This window comes from Lygodium microphyllum, chromosome 5 (assembly GCF_053477565.2).
Source record: "Lygodium microphyllum isolate KBCC chromosome 5, Lygodium_microphyllum_v1.1.10, whole genome shotgun sequence".
In the NCBI taxonomy this organism is placed as follows: domain Eukaryota; kingdom Viridiplantae; phylum Streptophyta; class Polypodiopsida; order Schizaeales; family Lygodiaceae; genus Lygodium; species Lygodium microphyllum.
This window is the reverse complement of record NC_141139.1, coordinates 91,334,303-91,353,687: the sequence shown is the minus strand read 5'-3', so window position 1 is coordinate 91,353,687 and position 19,385 is coordinate 91,334,303. Positions and strand designations below refer to the sequence as shown.

General features: G+C 43.9%; 1 protein-coding gene across 8 annotated transcripts in view; it reads left to right on the top strand.

The window, feature by feature from the left end:
• Nucleotides 1-19,385, top strand: part of LOC148036130 (GTP-binding protein-like protein) — a 105,247-nt gene that overhangs the window by 62,445 nt on the left and 23,417 nt on the right. The gene's annotated exons all lie outside the window — the stretch shown is intronic.

The window sequence follows — 19,385 nt, the reverse complement described above, 5'->3', positions numbered from 1 at the left end:
TCGCCTTGAGCTAAGGAGAAGATCTCCAAAAGAATTTAGAAGCTGAAACTGCTTCTATTGCACACACTAGCTCCTCCAAGGTCAGGGGGTTTGGCTGGTTATGGTGGAGAGGAAGGTAACTGAGATGGCAAGTGTACTTCTTGTGCACTTAGATGTGTAAAGAGGTTGAGGGAAGCTGAAGGATTAGAGATGGCTCTGATACCATGTTGAAAATCAGAGTTGAAGGCATGAGAGAGTGTGCACAAGAGGGAGAGAGAGCTCAAGTACAAGAACAAGATCTTGTTTAGTCAGTTGCTCCAAGTACAACTAGTACACTCTCCTCTACATTGAGTGTGTACTTTAGGTTGTTTATATAGCCACTGGAGGAGTTAGGGGTAGGGTTTTCCCTATTCTCCAGCCCTTTTACACCTATCTACCCTTATTCTCTCTAGTGCAAGGAGAGTTCCTATGCTTATCTTTCAACATGATCCATGCATGAAGAAAGTGTTTGTAAATAGGATGTGATCTTTGCTGAAAATGCAGCCTTTTGCTAGGATCGGTTTGAAATGCTAGCCACCTATGACTTGGGTGATGTATTTGAAGGTGTCCTATCACTTTCTTTGGGGTTTGAGCATGCTGAAAATGGCCGGACAGATTTATTACAGCAAGGTGTTGCTACATCACATGCTCTTGAACAAGAGGGATTTGGTGATGCTTTGCTCTAGCAGTGGAACATGTAGTACAACAAGAAAGGGAGGTTGTAAAGGTAGCAAAAATAGTCCCAAGATGGCTGTTACAGACTCTCTGGGAGAGTAAAACGGATGTTCCCTCAGCGCACTAGAAGGGTTGCTAGACATGCAGCACATCATGTAGAGGGGGACTCGTTTGGCTGATTTTTCGGAAGTAGATGCTTCTTGTGATGAGTATGCATTTATGAGCTTACTGTTAGATGATGATGAGACTACTTCCTAGTCCAACAAGATGTACATTGGATACAAACTGTCACGGGGGGCGTGAAATTTTGAGATGCTTTTATCTTGTTGATAACATTTGATCAAGTTATTAATCAAATATGCAAGGTTGTTTAAGCACATGTGATGCACATGGCATATATTCCATAGTAACAGGCCAAGGACCCCGAGGATGTAGTGGGTGTTAAAGGCAAAAGTTATGATAAGTTATGCCGATTGGGTTTTGTTGATTGGTTGGAATCATGTTTGACCCTAGGGTAGTGGTTTGGCCAGTAAGTGCCAGTGGTGACACTAGGGACTAGGAACTAGCATTGATTAAGTGATTAATGCCTGTCTAGGGGTTAACAGATATTGGGGATCACTTTAGGTATCATGTTTGACCCTAGGGTAGTGGTTTGGCCAGTAAGTGTCAGTGGTGACACTAGGGACTAGGAACTAGCATTGATTAAGTGATTAATGCCTGTCTAGGGGTCAACAGAGATTGGGGATCACTTTAGGTTGCAAATGGGCTAGCCAACTTAATTATGGATAGGCACAGTTTCTATTAGGAGTTCTATTTCAAAAGGGAGGGGAGTTTGTAACCACGTTATGCATGATCTTTGAGTTTAATCCTGAAAGCCATATCCATGTATTTGACCTCTGGTCGTGTGTCTAGTGCTTGTGAGCCATGGTAACTTTTGATTAGTCTGTGAGCCATGCACATGCACCTTTGAACAATGTTTTACCTTGGGTTCCTAAGCTTCTTCATAGACCATGTCATGACCATCCTCATGTTGCACATCCCCTTTTCTAGAATTACTGTACGGGATTAGACATTGCCTCTTCGAGGTAAAACGGTCCCTTTTTTCTTTGTCGTATTTTGCATCATAGGTTCAATCACCCAAGATCTGAAGGGAGGTTTGTTAGAATTATTTATCCTCGTGTGAAGAAGTGCGTGTTTAGGTGTGAATACCTTTTATACCACTTAGCATTAAATAAGGGCCAAAGAGTTAGCTACATAACTTAATCTATATATTCAAGCCGTATCACTTATACTATTATCCCAACTATCGTTATCAATCTATTTTTTTCAATTTGTGTGTACTTGCAAGAGCTCTCTCTCTCTCTCTCTCTCTCTCTCTCTCTCTCTCTCTCTCTCTCTCGACCGGTACCCTATCCAAGTAGAGTTGGGTGTAGCACCCATGGTAGTGGAGGCACTATTCCAAGCAATCACCTTCCTCCAGAGGATATGGTAGCTCCCTAAAGACCGATACGCTAGGCTAGCTTTGGAGTCTTCAAGAGAGCTTGCAGCAAAGGGAGATAGATAGTGTTGGTATGCACATATGAGCATGTTGCTGAACTTGCATGGCATGAATATAGACAGATTGCCACTGTTCGATTACAGCCTTGATTGTCCCAGTTTGAGTCTCAGTCGTTCAAAGTTGAATAGAGTGATCAAAGCAGACATCACTAAAGTGGAGACAGAGAGGACTTGGTCCAAGGCCCCTTTTCCATTAGGCATGAAGATGGCACAATACCAATGTAACTTCTTGCAGGTTTCCCATGATGGTTTCATAGTGAGACTGAGATATATGGATGCTCAACTTTCTCATGGGCTTTGAGTTGCTATTGGACAGATTTGCACCTCATCACATTAGCTGATGATTGAGATAGGTTGATGAAGCCATGTTGCAACAAATGAGAGGATGTGCTAGCTTTGTGGATGGGAGCTAGAGACGGAGGAATCATAGAAACAGGGAATGCCCGTTCCGGGCCTTAGGAACGGATTAACGCGTTCCCACCTGTGTCTACCAGTGAAACGCCCATGGAACGTTCCTGCCCGTTCCCAGCCGCGTTCCTGCCCGTTCTACACCGTTCTGGGCCGTTCCAACAGCCGTTCCCTGTTTGGAACGGCCGTTTCCTAGAACCCGCATGCTCCCGCCAGCTTCCACCTCTGTTGCCTGCTCCTTCTCCCTTGCCCGCCTGCCTCGCCTAGGCCCTACCGGCTCTTGCCTCTCCTACCCGCCTGAGTGAGTGAGTGGGCGTGATCCATTAGGTCACTAAATTGGCATGTCGAACATGACCTTTTCAATGCCTACCATACTACTACCCATAATCTAGTTGTCCCATATTGTACCTAGCATATCATGCCACCCTTCTCACTTCCACCATACTACTAGATAAACCAATTTGCAATCTTCCAACTAACTTAATCTATGAGCTCTCTCTCTCTCTCTCTCTCTCTCTCTGTCTCTGTATATATATTTATATATATATGCTGTTTCCTCCGTTCTCGTTCCCTAACTTTAGGCGTTCCCCCCGTTCCGGGGGTCCCGTTTCCGTTCTCGTTCCCCGTTCCTGGTAACTATGGGAGGAATACTACATTCATAGATGCACTATATACTATGATATTCGAGGCTGCTACCATTGTCTCTTTAAGAAAGGATTTGGACCAGTAAGGCACCTAGGTGATGGACTATGAGGACGAGAGATGTTTGAGCCTTTTCTTATTGGAGCTTCAACAACGCAGAGCAACATTGTTACGGGATCGGAGGCAACCCTAGCCACATCCACCCCTACAAAGAGCAGTTATAGACTTTTTCAGTATAGTTGATCCCCTAGCCACTGCCACCTTAGACACTATGGCGCTATCGAGGGACATCATCAAGTGGCATCATAGTAGACAGAGCTACAACGTTATACAGAGCATGACGCCCCACGGCATCTGCTCGGCAACATAGACATGCTCATATGCGACACATTCGCGTCACGATTGCTCGTTACTGATGAAGATCACCATGACAACTCAGTCGGAGGTAGCTTGCAAAGTCTTGGTGGATTCCATACATTGAGAGAGAGATAGTCTATACTCTTTTCAATTTTTCAGTTTTCCATATTTTTCATTTTCCATTTCAATTTATCATGTAGACCTAGACATAATTCTATTTTCTTCTCTGATGAGAGATGATGATACCAGTTGCATTAGTTATGGTCTCATAGGCCGTTCTAGCCTTTTAGTGACGTTAATAGATCTCTCTCTCTCTCTCTCTCTCTCGCGCGCGCGCGCGCGCTCTCTCTCTCTCTCTCTCTCTCTCTCTCGCGCGCGCGCACTCTCTCTCTCTCTCTCTCTCTCTCTCTCGTGTAGTGGAGCAGTCAAGGATTGGCATTATGACTAAGATCATGTGTAGATCTTGAGATCAGCTATAGTGTATAGTCTCCACCCCAATTTCTAGGAATAGTTTCATCAGATTAGGTTCCCTTTTTTTTGTTTCTAATGATGGGACAACACTAGATATGGTTCTACTCTGGCATAGTCTCGTCGTATAGTTATTCTAAGCATTGTTTCATAGGCCACTTACTTAGTTTAATGTTATCTTCACCGTACTGATTATATGACATTAGACATGGATGTACTCTGGATTTTGTCTCTTAGGCCACATTGGCCTTATGTAGACATTAATATATCCTTCTTTCCTTTCTTTTGATCTCTTGCTCTCTCTCTCTCTCTCTCTCTCTCTCTCTCTCATGGAGCTACCTCCAGCTTAGCTTGCTCTCTCTTACCTCATGCTGTTGAACCCAACAAAATATAATGCTTAATGCAACAAACATACTATGCAAAGGTGAATATTGGATCTTGAACTCTTGTATCTCTAGCATTGGGCCAAAGAGTATGAGATGGAGAGTTTGTCATACTCTGATGGATCCAGAAACGTAGTAGGCAGTTTTTGAAGATGTTTGGCAGCAGCGAATACAGCTCTAAGGAGGCTGGATCAGTGTCGAGATGAGGCAAGCAAAGAGAAAATAGTCTAGAAAGACCATGAAATAGCTATTGCAGCAAAACGTACCTGCTGTGATGCCATGGAAACTGTATGACTAGGCTGGGCAATAAAAGCAGCCTGCAGGTGTGGATGATGTCATCATCAAATCTGTGTCAAATGTAGGCTGGAAAGTGGTCTGCAGCAGTAAATGCAGCCTGCAGGGTGATGTAGACAGACTGAGAACAATTGCGCCGGCAGGTGTAGAGGGGTAGATAGTAGGTGCTAGATGAAGAACAACAGTAGACAACATCTCAAATTGAGATATCCTCCTTGAATGGGGTGTGGAGAGTAGAGACAGGTGCTAGCAATCTCCAAAGCAGGAGTAGATTGAGTGGTGGGCAGCGTGTCTATTTGCAGTAGTGTGGATCCTCCCAAATTAGGGTCTAGCTTGCGGGAGATAGACACTCTCTAGAGACACATTTCTTTTTTAATGAAAGTTTGGTAATTTAACTTTTGGGGTTGTAATAAAGAGCTAATGAGTTTACAATGCATTTTTTAGCTCAACACCGCCTCTTAGGCCCAAAACTAGAACCAGGAAGGGATTGCCAAGATAGCTCAAGTCCATGTTTATCTACCCCATGGTTATCCTCCCAAATTAGGGTCTAGCTTGCGGGAGATAGACACTCTCTAGAGACACATTTCTTTTTTAATGAAAGTTTGGTAATTTAACTTTTGGGGTTGTAATAAAGAGCTAATGAGTTTACAATGAATTTGTTAGCTCAATACCGCCTCTTAGGCCCAAAACTAGAACCAGGAAGGGATTGTCAAGATAGCTCAAGTTCATGTTTATCTACCCCATGGTGTGTCGCCCCAAAAGAGCTAGGGCATTGTGCAAAGGGTGCATGTTGGTTGCCTAGTGACCTATCAACACTATAGAGGGGATGGTTATCTCACGAAGGGAGCCCAAAGGGCCACCCCAAAGAGGCCAAGGGTGCTCGTTAACTTCCCACAAGCCTAGTAGGACTTGCAAAGACGATTGGCACGACTTTGAACTTTTGGTGAGTAATGGTTTGTACCCTATCAAGCAACTGTGCCCTTGGGGAGAATGAGAAGGGATGTTCAGATCCAACATAACAAAAAACAAACAAGCTATCCCAACCACTGGGGGGGTGTCAAGCACCCTTTTACAATTACGATAATTTTGATGATACAAATAATGATACAATAGAATAAAAATGATACTGTCTTTGAAGTAATTAAAATCCTATAGACACAAATAGAAGAACAACATTTCCTCACCACTAGATGGTGGAAGAAGAAGTAAGTACCTTGTCTCTCCCCAAGATGTTGATGGGGGTAAGAAGAAGCTATTTCCAAATTTTCCATAGAATGTACCCCCCACCCTTTTACATCCTAAGTAGCCTTTCTAGTGCATTGAGGCAGAGGAGCATCGATCTTACTCTCTTGGAGAGTTTGTAACAGCAATCTCAAGACTGTTTTTGTTGCATTAAACATCAGCCCTTTCTTGTCAACTGCTTGGTCCACTGACGGAGGCTAAATTGGATGAACCAAGGGATGACTTGGGGCAGGTGGAGCAGCAGCAGCTTGCTGTAATACATTTGTTTTTGCATTTACAGTAGGCATGGATCCCAATGCAAGTGGCAAAAGACCCTCAAGGACATCACCAGTCCCATAGGTGTCTAGCATTTCAAATTGATCCTGAGAATAGGCTGCATTTGCAGCAAAAATGACATCTCGGCTAACAAAAATCTTTGGAGCGTGAGGATCATACAAAGGATAGCCTTTACTCTCTGAATTGTATCCAACAATTTACAAAAATACATTTAAGTGCTTTATTATCTAGCTTCCTATGATGCTCTTTAGGCACATGAGCATATGCTATGTATCCAAACACACGAAAGTGACAAATTGCTGCAGCAAAATGCAGCTGTCATGATGACATGGCACCTTGTATGACCAGGCTGGGTAGTAAATGCATGTAGATGATGTCAGAAGATTTGTGTCAAATACAGGCTGAAAAATTGTCTCAGCAGTAAACGCAGCCCGTAGGGTGATGTAGACAGGATGAGAATAGTTGCCAGTAGGTGTAGAGGGCTGGACAGTAGGTACCATATGAAGGTGATAGACAGCAGCTTGAACTGAGACACAAAAGTGACAAACTGCTGCAGCAAAATGCAGCTGTTGTGATGACATGGCAGATTGTACGACCAGGCTGGGCAGTAAACGCATGTAGATGATGATGTCAGAAGATTTGTGTCAAACACAGGCTGAAAAGTTGTCTCAGCAGTAAACGCAGCCTGTAAGGTTATGTAGACAGGCTGAGAATAGTTGCCAGCAGGTGTAGATGGCTGGACTGTAGGCACCGGATGAAGGTGATAGACAACAACTTGAACTAAGATATTCTCTGCGAACTAGGTGTGGACAGTAGAGACAGGCACCAACAATTTGCAAGACAGGATTAGATTGAGTGATGGGCAGCCTATCAAACTATAGAAGTGTGGATCTTCCCAAATTAGGGTTTGGCTTATAGGACAGAGACACCTTGAGGAATTGTCTTTAGGAACACATTTCTTTTTCAACGAAAATTTGGTAATTTGAGTTTTGGGGCTATTTAAAAAAGTTAATCTATTTATAACACATTTTTTAGCTCAATAGTGAAGCCATTGTATCAATTACATTCATCATCATTCATTCATGCTTTGTGTTTGTGAGTGTATTCACTTCTAGTGTTTGTTGTACACTTCAATATTGTCTCTGGTAAAGCTGTAACAACCAAGGATAGTCTGCTAAGTCATCCTCTTCCATCCATTTGGCATCCATTCGTGAATAATTTTGAAATTTCACCAAGTATCTCTTGGAAACTTTACCTTTGACCTTTCTTTCCTTATGTGCCAAAATCTACTCGGGTACTAAAATCTCATCCACCTCAACCTTAGGCTGAATTTTAGATCTGCTCCTTTTCTAAGCCTTAAACAACTTTTTATTTGGCTTCTCTCCACTCTCTAGGAAGCTAGAATTCTTTCCATGCAGCAAAGTGTCGGCTGTAGCAGTAGTGTCTATGAGTTGAGACATGGTAGACACAGTGGATTTAAAGCAAAATTCCCTGATTCTTTTAGGCAGTCCACAAACATATTTTTCTACTTAGTCATGAAGGGGTACGGGTTGATAAGAAGTAATAGGCAGCAATGCATCCCAAAACTTATTATTATATTTGTTAACTCTCAAACGAACAAGGTGGAAAAGCCGAAAAATCTAAAGCAGAAGACAATGCCAAGGCAAAAATGAAACAGAAGACGAAGACACGCCAATAAGTTTTTGGAGACACAAGAAATGCAGAAAAGTCCTAAATCAAGGAGAAATGCGCACGAGAAAAAACGCAAGTCAATACTTTTGTAAAAAAGCGCAGGACGCACCATGCTTTATTTTAAGAGTGCCGGGCTCTCACCCGTGGGCGGTAGGAAGGAAGCTAGGAAGATAGGAGGACAATGGGAAAGAGGGCCTAGGCCACGGTCGGCCATGTAAAAAAGGGGATAAGGGGATGACCGCCCAAAAGGGATTTAGGGTTTTGTAAATAAAGTTGAAAAGTGAATGAGAAGCTCATTCTTGTGTGTGGCCAATTGTGGCTCTTCTCTTCTTCTTCTTCTTCTTGTTCTTGCTTGCTTGAGCTTGTGCTTGAGAGAGGGAGTGTGAGAATGTGAGGGAGTGAGTGTGTGAGGGTGAGGGACCGGGGTAGAGAAGCTCTCCATCTTCTTCTCTCTTCTTCTCTTCTCTTCTTTTCTCTTGTCTTGCTTGCGGCGATGGATCTTGGAGCGTGGAGCTTGAGAATGGAGCTTGCTTGAAGCTTGCACTTGGATCGTGGAGCTATTAGAGTGCTCAGGAGAGGAGGTAACTTGATCGGGCATGGAGGTAAGCTCACTACACCCATAGAGATGAATGGCGCGTTGGCTATGTGAGAGGTAGCCATTAGTGCTCGGCTTGGAATGCTTGAAACAATAAGCGGTCCGTGGGTCTCGGCAGTTGATCGCCTCAACATTTTGGTCCCGTTGCCGGGACCAATGGATTCAAGCCTTGAGCGCTTGTGTGTTTGAATCGAGCATTGAAGTAGGGTTTTCCCCGAACTGGTGCTTGAGGTAGATAGGTAGGAAGCGAGGGAGTTTGAGGAGGTATTCGATCTCCTTAGCAAGAAGGTTTTTGGTTTTTGGACATGGAAAAGCATGTTGGAGTAGTGTAGGTATTTTCCTGATTTTTTATTGCATTTAGGTAGGATAGGAGCAAAACATTGGAGCATGTAGTAGGGTTTTCTGTTGCTATATAACAAGTTGAAACAAGGAAAAGAAGGGCAAAAAATAAAAATTTGGTTTAAATATTGGTAAGGGGAGCAAGACTAAGGTGAATACAGGCTTGGGTAGGGTAATAAGAGGCTAGGAGTGGCAAGATAGACCACATTTCTCATTGCAGGGTTTTAGGAGAGGGGGAGAGAGGGCTTCATTGTGTGGACATGCTTCGATCTTGCCATCGAGGAGTCCTTTGCTTACCACAGGTAATTCCACACATTCCCCTGCTTGAGTAGCTAGGATCTGGAGGTGCTTGATCGGTAGGAAGGCCTCGATCTCTTGACGCGATGAATTCTATGGAGTGTGGCGAAACATGCGTTGCGCTCGGCCGTCTGAGTGACGACGATTCTGGGCCGAGTCCCAGAATCGGCCATCGGTCCACTTGACTCGGACGCCCTCCACTCGGTCCTCTCATTGCTCGGCCTGTCTGAGTCAACCATTCAGACCAACTTAATATTCAGCCCTTGGCCAACTCAATTCGGCCCTTTTTGACTTGGCCTATGCGAATGATCGACTCGGCCCACTAACCTGACTCGGCCCTTGGCCACGTCCATTCGGCTGTCCGAGCTGCAAATTCGGCCACTGTTGCTATTTGGCCCTTGCTCCTTCGAGTCCACTACTTGGCCCTTGCAATTCGGACGAGTTGGGTTGAGTCAGATTTTTGCAAAATTTTTGAAGAATTGTACTAGACCCAACTATAGTTCAACTGCGCAAACCTTGTGAGCCCTCATGACGCCCAGAGCTCGATTCTGGCACAAAGAATAGGCGAATTTGCAAGATGTAGCTGTTTAGTAGTCTGAGTAGGTTGTTGAGTGGAGTTATAGACCCCGAAATGAACCTAAAGCGAGTACGACAACACAGCAAGAAACCCTAGAACTTGAATGGGCCAATCCAGTCAGCAAGGCAAAAAGGCCATACCACAAAAACATGTGTAGGTTGTGTTCGGATTGCTTCTAGTCAAAACAGAATGCAACAACATCAAGCTATGACAAGGATGGTTAGATATGACAGTCTTGACAATAGATGCATCTTGAACGGCACTGCACAGACCACCCAGGACATCAGTAGAGAATCCAAATCTAGCTGTGTAGTTGGGGACTCAAGGACATGCATCAAAAGGCTTAAATTTACAAGCCAAGACCCGAAAGATGAAGACATAGTACCGCTTTCTTATCTTAGGGTCAAACTCACCGCAAAAAGAGAGTATAATGTTGATGCTCTCGTCGAGGAAGGAGGAGATTTTAATATCTTGACCTACGAAGCATGGACTCTGCTAGGCCAACCAGAGCTCACACTGACTAATGCAACTCTTAGTCTCTACGGGGGACACCCACAAGCACTCATAGAAAAGTGCAAAATCCTTGTAACTATTGAAATTGAAAGCTTTTCTATCCTATTCCATGTTCCTCCAAATAGTGCTAGTTGTGGAAAGGAAACCCTCTTAGGACGACCCTTCAAAAGGGCGACAAAGTGTGAGGCTGATTACGTAGCACAGAGGATACACTTGACACTACCGGGTGTGAGGATAATCACAACCTTTAGTAATGGTAATCTCATCAAACCTTGAGAGAAAGACAAGGAACGTTTTGACATACCAGGCAAGTCTAGTGATGAGAGCAAGGACTTGTTGAAAGAGGTGGTACAAGCGCATGTTGAATAGAGAGAACCGGTGAGCGAGGCCATACTCGAAACAAGAAGGTCAGGAGACAATGCCAAGGATAGGCTTTGGACTTATAAATATCATAGAAGATCCCAAAAGAAGTCCACACCTTATAGACGAAGGTATCAATGGAGAGCTAGCACAATGCCGCGATGGATGTCCAAAGCATTGCTACGTGCTCAAGGGTATTACGCAGGTAACCGATGGATTTGGGTACCAAAACCCCTTGCTAAACTACCTCTGTTAGCTGAAGGCCAGGACTTATTAGGAGCAAAGAAGCACAGGAGGAAATCTAAACGAAAAAACACATCTCGAGTCAAAAACATTGGAGTGACCAAGCCCCTCATGATTGAAATCATGAAACCAAACGAGACTATTCAAAGGGTAGATTCTCAACCTATCGTGCTTAACACGCGAATATCATACGTACCCGTCAAGGGTACACAAAAGCCACTAGTACCCAAGGAGCCTTTGATTTCTCGAGAGGATAGCGAATATCATAGGCGCAACATTGCTCGTAGTAAGATTGGTTGCTCAACAAAGCAAATAACAGAATCATCTAATAGCCTTGAGCAATTCTTCCAACCAGTGCCAATTCCACCTGGGAGTCCCAAATCTTCTACACCCTCTTTTCCTAAACAGACACCAGAAGCACAACAACAGTCGTCAAGTGCAACTGCTCAATCCCAATCTTCATCTCCATCTAAGCTCCGAAATGTCTAAGAGGTGGGACATGACACCACCCTTAGCTCTCAGCCTAAGAATATGCCTGTCCAATCCATTGTGACTAGCTCAATTGATGCTTGATCTGCACAAGTGAATGCTCAAAGGGCAACAAAAGACACAACCACTTTTAATCTGCCTAAGGACTTGACACGAGAGTCGATTAATAGTAGCCGGTCTATTGAATTAGTTGATACTACTTCTGATTAGGAATCACAGCAGTCACAGCCTTTGGCCCTGACAATGCCCCTTGCGGAATGTGTCCTTAGCCATTCATCAGTGGAAGAGGTGTTGCAACCAACATCCTTGACACCTCCAGCACTGTCGAAGCACCCAAGGCCTAGGCTTGAGGAGAAACCTCTCAAAGATGTAGCCAAGGAGATGGCGCATTTGACCAATCAACCTAGCAAGGTTGTTCAGCAGGTTACAACTACGTCCCATGAGAATATACTAGAGAAGGAGAGAGGTAAGGCCCAACCAAGCACATCAATGGCTGACCTAGTTCAGGATCCTGAGTCTTTAAGGGATACACCTTCATTGCCCAAGAACAAAAGGAGAGAACAACGAAAACAACGGTAGTTACAAGTGGTTGTGGACGCCAAGAAGATTGAGATCAAGAGCATGGAAGAACTTGGGAATAAAGCATCGAGTCCACCCACTAAGGAACCCATCGCCATTTCCCCTAACAGTGGTGAAACCTTAGACACATCCGTGTGTTCTGATAAGTCAAAGCAACCATCACCATCAGCGGTTGCTTGCAACACTCAATCAACCGATAACAGAACTTGCATTGACCAATCAAGAGTGGATACAACACTGTCACAACAACAGGGTGACCAATCTATACCAGCTGGCGAGAACCATGATGCAATAACAACAAAGCCTCAAGAACAACATGAAAACCCCGAGGACATAAGCAATCCTAGAGTTGACCAATCTTGCTCATCTAGGCCTGAGCCCCCAACTATGCTAAAGCCTAGGGAAACTCCTAGAATCTTGTATGAGATAGCCAACTGAGCAAGCCCTCATTGAACATAGAAGTGTCCAGAATGCTTAACTGAGTTGGATGCTAAACTCAAAGTATTTGCACGTGTCTACGTCCTTGTAGACATGGGTGCATTTCCTAAGGAGCAGACATGTGTCCCTCTACGACTAATATGCGCTTAATGATCTACTGTTTAATCCCTTTCATTTGAATAATTCCATCTTGCCTCATGGCCTAACCCTTGGTTCACTTTTTGCAGGTTTCCCCACAATAGCCATCATGAAGCACCTAGTGCAACTGGCCTGCAAGGAAGCTATCCATCATCGGAGGGAGCATACGGCACAAGCTTCTCCGCTAGAGCGCTATGTGTCTACCCTTAAGAGGTACGCATCGAAAAGAGGCCCTAAGCGACACCACTCCAGACGTAGGCCAAAAACTTCCCAGGCCAAGAAAACGAAGGCTTAAGGGAACGCCCAGGGGGTGGCAACCCTGGCCGTGTAGGCCCTAACTAGACGCTCGGGCGCCAGGTGCTCGAAAGAGGAGAAGGCAGCTAGAAACAAGAGGGAATTTGATGAATTATTTAAAAGCATTCTTGAAATAGTTGCGACTAGGGACTACCATATTCGGGTGCCAGCCGATATCTTCCCTGCCAGGCCTGATAGGAGCCTCTCATCAGCACAACCCCAGTCGCTCGACTACTCGAACTCGCCCCACCTCATATAAATAGAATAGCCCCTATCTTGTGAAAGGTGAGAAGGATCGAAGCTTGGTTGGAAGTGAGCTATGGCGGAGAGCAAGAGCAAGAAGAGAGAGAGACACAAATGGGAACTCCAACAGTCACAATGTGTGACCGGGCCTTCCTTTATTCAAACTGTCACTAAAAGAATAAAGAATAAAGTAAAGGTGACGGACGCCCGTCACTTGCAGTGTGCAGTGGTGGGTATTGTTAGTGTAGTAATACACGGGCGGCTAGGCAGAGGCGTCTTTACCCCCAACAACCTTTCACTTAAAGGTGAATCTGCCGCAGTGAGGAGTGAAGCGAAAAAGAAAAGACAATACAATGTATACATGTACAACAGGATAAGGAAAAATGTCATCTCATCCAACGCCCATCAATCTCCTGAGGAAGGCAAAGCGCTCAGTAGTGAGGCTTTTTGTGAGCAGATTTGCAGGATTTTTGTCAGTGGAGATCTTGACAAGGTCAATAGACTTGTCCTCCACGACCCCACGTATGAAGTGATACCTCACCTCAATGTGTTTCGTCTTCGCATGGAAGACCGGATTCTTGGCTAGCTGAATAGCACTCATAGAATCCGAATGCAACGTAGGTATAGTAGCAATCACAAGGTCATGAACCCAATGGCCCAACCATATGGCCTCCTTGCAAGCCTCAGTGGCCGCAACATACTCGGTCTCAGTGGTAGAGAGAGCTGTACACTTCTGAACCATGGACATCCAAGAAACAACACCTCCAGCATAGGTAAAGACATAGCTGAAAGTGGACTTCCTACTATCTTCATGTCCTGTATAATCGAAGTTTGTGTAGCCCACAACTCCTGTATCCTGGTTGCCATAGCAAATACACATATCTGCTGTGTCCTTTAGGTATCTCATGATACCCTTTATGGCATCCCAATGCTTTTCGTCAGGTATAGCCATATAGCGTGTCACAATACCAACTGCAAAGGCAATATCTGGACGAGTGGCTATCATGATATACATCAAACTGCCCACGACTGATGCATAAGGGATCTTGACCATCTCGGCCCTCTACTCATCCGTCTGCAGACAATCGGCCAGTGAAACCTTCACATAAGAAGGTAATGGATAACCAATAGGCTTTATGTCCTGTATGGGGAAACACTCAAGGACTTTATTAATGTACTCCCTTTGTGAGAGATAGAGTAGTCCCTGATGCCTGTCGCGCTTAATGCGCATACCAAGAATGCGCATACCAAGAATGTGAGAGGCCTGTCCCAAATCCTTCATCTCAAAGCTCTTCTTCAGTTGAGATTTAAGAGCATCCAGCTCATCATGAGCTTTTCCTGCTATGAGCATATCATCCACATAAAGTACCAAAATAAGCAATGAGCCATTACGGGCTTTCTTCGTGTAAAGGCACGGATCCATAGCACTTCTGCTGTAGCCCTATGACTGCATAAAGGCATCAAACTTATGATACCACTCTCTAGGTGCTTGCTTCAAGCCATAAAGACTTTTCTTCAACTTGCACACTAGGTGCTCCCTGCTAGGTTTTGCAAAGCCCTTAGGCTGCTCCATGTATATCTCATCATGCCATAGTTGTCAGGTACGAAAAGTACGGTACGGTATGGTACAATAAAATACGGTACTAAATGGTAACTTAAGATTTTATAAGGTACGGTACGATATTAGTACGAAAAAAATATTTAACTTCATTATTTTGAGCTATAGATAATAGAACAGATGTTTAAAGTCTAAATAGCAATGCTATTGGAGTATATAAGATGAATACTTGAGGGTAACATGCCAAAACCTCTATGGCATATGCCACATGCGCAACATGCGTTAAAACTTATAAGTACATACATAGGAGTGGATACATCATACATGAATGATCATACAAAAAAGAGGCATGTATGCTAGGGGAGAGAGAGAGAGAGAGAGAGAGAGAGAGAGAGAGAGAGAGAGATGAAATGTTTACGAAAAAAAAAAGAGTTGAAATGACATGAGATGCTTTATTAACATCTACAAGAGGCCAAAATGACCTGTGAGACCAACAGTTACCAAACAAACCACCAAAGGTTTTGGTTAAAGATTTATGAATTTTGTTATGGTTTTGTTTAGCATTGCTAAGGCTAAAGTAGCGACCGATGGTACATTCATTAATTCGTGTACTCTCAGAAGGTACATTAGGCCAAGCTATCCTCTGACCTAGGTTTATTAGCAATGTGACTAATGCTTTGGGTTGGGTGGTGCAAAATGAGCTGTGAACAAAGGTAAAATCAATAGGATTAAGCTACTTGATGATTCTCAAATCGTGCTGAATTTATTTATTGATGACACTAACATATTGTGAAAAATGATGGGACATCAATTAGAAACATTTGGAACTGCTTGAATACCTTATGTATGGTCTTTGGCTCTAGGATAAATCATAACAAAACATGTATGAGGAGTCTAATCAAGCCTCCACCCCCTTTCTTGGATGATCGATCAAGGCTACAAAATCACCACCACCACCACAACAACAACAATCAACAACCTAAACCACCACCACCACCAAGAAGAAGAAGAAGAAGAAGAAGAAGAAGAAGAAGAAGAAAAGTGTTTGTTTTTTTGTACGAATTCGTACGGTACGAACTGTATAGTACGAACCAGTTCGTACTACGTACAAGTGCAACTATTCATCATGCAAATCCCCATGCAAGAATGCAGTGTTGATATCCATTTGGTACAAGTCCAAGTCAAGGTGCGCAACTAAGGCCAAAACAATCGTAGGGTAGTCATCTTGACCACAGGAGAAAATACTTCATCAAAGTCAATTCCGTGCTCCTGTCTAAAACCCTTAGTGACAAGTCTTGCCTTATAAGCTGGCTTGGGGTTTCCAGGGATACTTTTGCAGCTTGTATACCCATTTGCATGGCAAAGCCTTATTGCCTTGAGACAGTGCAACCAAATCCCAAGTCATATTCTTGTGCAGGGAGTCTATCTCAGACTGCATAGCCCTCTCCCAGGAGTGACTGTCACCCCTACGCATAGCCTCATCATAGGTGAGAGACTCTCTTGTATCTGTAACCAAGACATAATGCATTGAGGGCTCAAATCTATTGGGTGGACGTCTATCTCTAGTAGACCGTCTCACGGCAGGCTCTGCGGCCGGTCCAACACCCTGGCCATGTGTACCAACTGCTGCTGCAGGCTGTCCAACTGGCTGTGTAGGAGCACATGGCTCCTCTTGGAATATAACCCTGCGTATCTCTATCACCTTCTTAGGCTATCTATGTATCTTGTCTTCATGGAAAATTACATCATGGCTATGGATGACTTTCTGCGCTTGTAGATCCCAAAGGCGGTAACCCATCTTGCGTGCATCCCTATAGCCAAGGAAAATGCATTTGACTCTCTTAGGATCCAACTTAGTACACTTGTCTTTGGGCACATGGCAGAATGCCTCACATCCAAAGACACGTAGATGCGCATAAGATGGAGGTTTCCTAGTCCATACCTCCTCTGCAACCTGGAAATCCAAACCATTAGAAGGTGACCTATTCATGATATGCACAGCTGTACTGACTACCTCAGTCCAAAAGCTCTGTGGTAAGCGTACATGGCTAAGCATACTGCGTACACGCTCCTGGATGGTTCTATTCATCCGCTCAGCCAAACCATTCTGGGATGGGGTATAGGGGACGGTCAATTGACGCTTAATACCCCTCTTGTCATATAGTTGCTCAAAAGCACGTGACACATATTCTCCCCCATTGTCAGTCCTAAGGCATTTTAGCCTATGCCTAGTCTAGTTTTCAACAAATGCAAGCCATCTCTGAAATACAGCTAAGACATCGGACTTGAGCTTAATGGGGTAAGCCCAGACTTTACGCGAAAAATCGTCAATGAACGTCACAAAATACTTTGCACCACCCATAGACTGACAGGGCATGGGCTCACAGACATCTGAATGTACCAATGCCAAGGGATCACCCATGTGTGCCCTATCAGACTTCTTATGTGTATTCCTAGTTTGTTTGCCATAAAGATAGTGCTCACATGAATCAAAACATGCGTAGTCAAGGGGCGGTAAGTGCTGCAAACTAGAAAGCATTTTTATTCCCTTCAAGGACATATGGCCCAAACAGGCATGCCAAAGAGATACATATGGGATGGAACCCACTAACAAAACATGGTCAACAGAGGGCCCATCAACTACAAGAGGATAGAGGCTGCTAGCTTTGGCACCTCTAGCAAGCATAAGTTTGCCACGGATGATCTTCTAGGCAAAATCCCCAAATGAAACATGAAACCTAGCATCATCAAGCTGCCTTGCAGACATAAGACTGCGTATAAGTGCATGTACATGACGTATATTCTATAACAGAAAAGTACTGCGAGTAGAGAATTGCAACCGTACTTTCCCAATGCCAAGAATAGCAAGTGACATGTCATCACCCAAGCAAACTGAACCAAAGACAGTGCGGTAGGAGTGGAACCACTCACGACATAGTGTAACATGAAATGAAGCACCAGAATCCAAAAGCTAGCACTGCGCATACATAGAGTGAACATCGGTCAACGACATAGCATCACAAGAACTAGCTACAAGTATGTACTCCTCATCGGAGTCATTAGTCTGCATGACATTTATCTCCTCAATTTTCACACTTGATTTCGCAGGCATAATGCTGCGATTAGAGGACTTTTCCTGTACTTTGTCTTTCCCCTTCTCTTTGCGCTTCTCATTGCGCAACTCATGACACTGTGGGCGTATATGACCCTTTTTACCGCAATGATGACATGTCACATTTGCATTTCTCCCACGAGACTTGCTACGCTACTCACCACGTGACGTAGACCTAGACTTTTGCGAGTCTCTGCCACGGCCATTCCCACGGTCATTCTTGCCATTACTATCTCCGCATCTAACAGTCAAAGCATGCGACACACAAGAGACATCCAAGTTCTTACGGTTGATCTCTTTTTGCAGAAGAGCACTTTCTACATCATGCAAGTTCAAAATAGTAGCAAGAGCACATAAGGCAGTGCAGAATACATCCCATGACTCACTTAGAGTTCCAAGCAAAAACAATGGAGTAACCTCATCATTAAAGGTTATACCCTGCGAAGTCAAGTTTTTGAGAAAAGCATGGAATTGGTTCAAATGAGTAGACATTATTATATTCTCCTTTATGCGCAGATCCATAAGCTGCTTCAGCCAATACATCTGACTTACTAGACTTTTCTTGTCATAGAGGTTCTTAATTTTATTCCAAAGCTGCCAAGCACTCTATGCTTTCTCAACCACATTGTAATGCACCTGTTCAGTGAGAGACAAGATGAGGGTGGACTTACATAACTCATCAAGCTCATCCCATTCGTCATCAGTCATAGTTTCAGGCTGCTCGGCATGCATTCTTAGTGGCTTTATCTACGATTTCTGCACCAATACCTGCCAAACTTGGCTCTTCCAATAGGCATAATTCATATCCATCAAGCTTAGTGAGGTTGAAGATAGCACTGTTAGTGGAAGAAGAACCCATAATGCAGTCCAAAACAGTGCAAACAATTCAAAACTGCTTGCTGTTTTTTGTTGTAAATAGCTAAAAATACCACCAAAACCAAGGCAAAATGACCATGAACTGATAGGTAATGATGTTGTCCACCAAGTACCATCAAAAGTAGATAAAATTAGGATGATTCAGCATGAAAATTCCACATCAGTCCATACATAACTGCTTGCTGTAGTAAATTACAGCCAGATACAATGAAAGCAAACTGTAGGCAAAATCAATGCACTAAATCAACCACTGACTGCCAAAGCATAACCAACATCAAGCGGGCATAAATCAGCATATGACAGTCATACGGACATCAAGAAAACACCCAAGTATGTCAAACGAATCCATCAGTAAGCCAGCACACCCCCTTTGTAACAGGGTAAAGTGTACACAACACTGGCAAGACCTGACACAAAGAAAGGGAGTGCGAAACCCAAATCAGCCCAAGTACATGTATGCGGACCACGGCATATCAACCATGCAACATCCAAGTGAAGAAGATCCCAGTCTCAGAAGACTCAAAGCTCAATAGCATAAACCACCTGCTCATTGTCTGTCAAACATCCAACGATGCTCCCACTAGTACAAAAGGTGTATGGATCAAGCCAAGAAGCTCAAGAAGGACATATGAGAGCACCGGTGACGAAAGATCCAAGACCATACATCAATAAGACATCATGAGCATACAAGCTCTGTAGCCTCCAAGTAGAGCATCCATAGA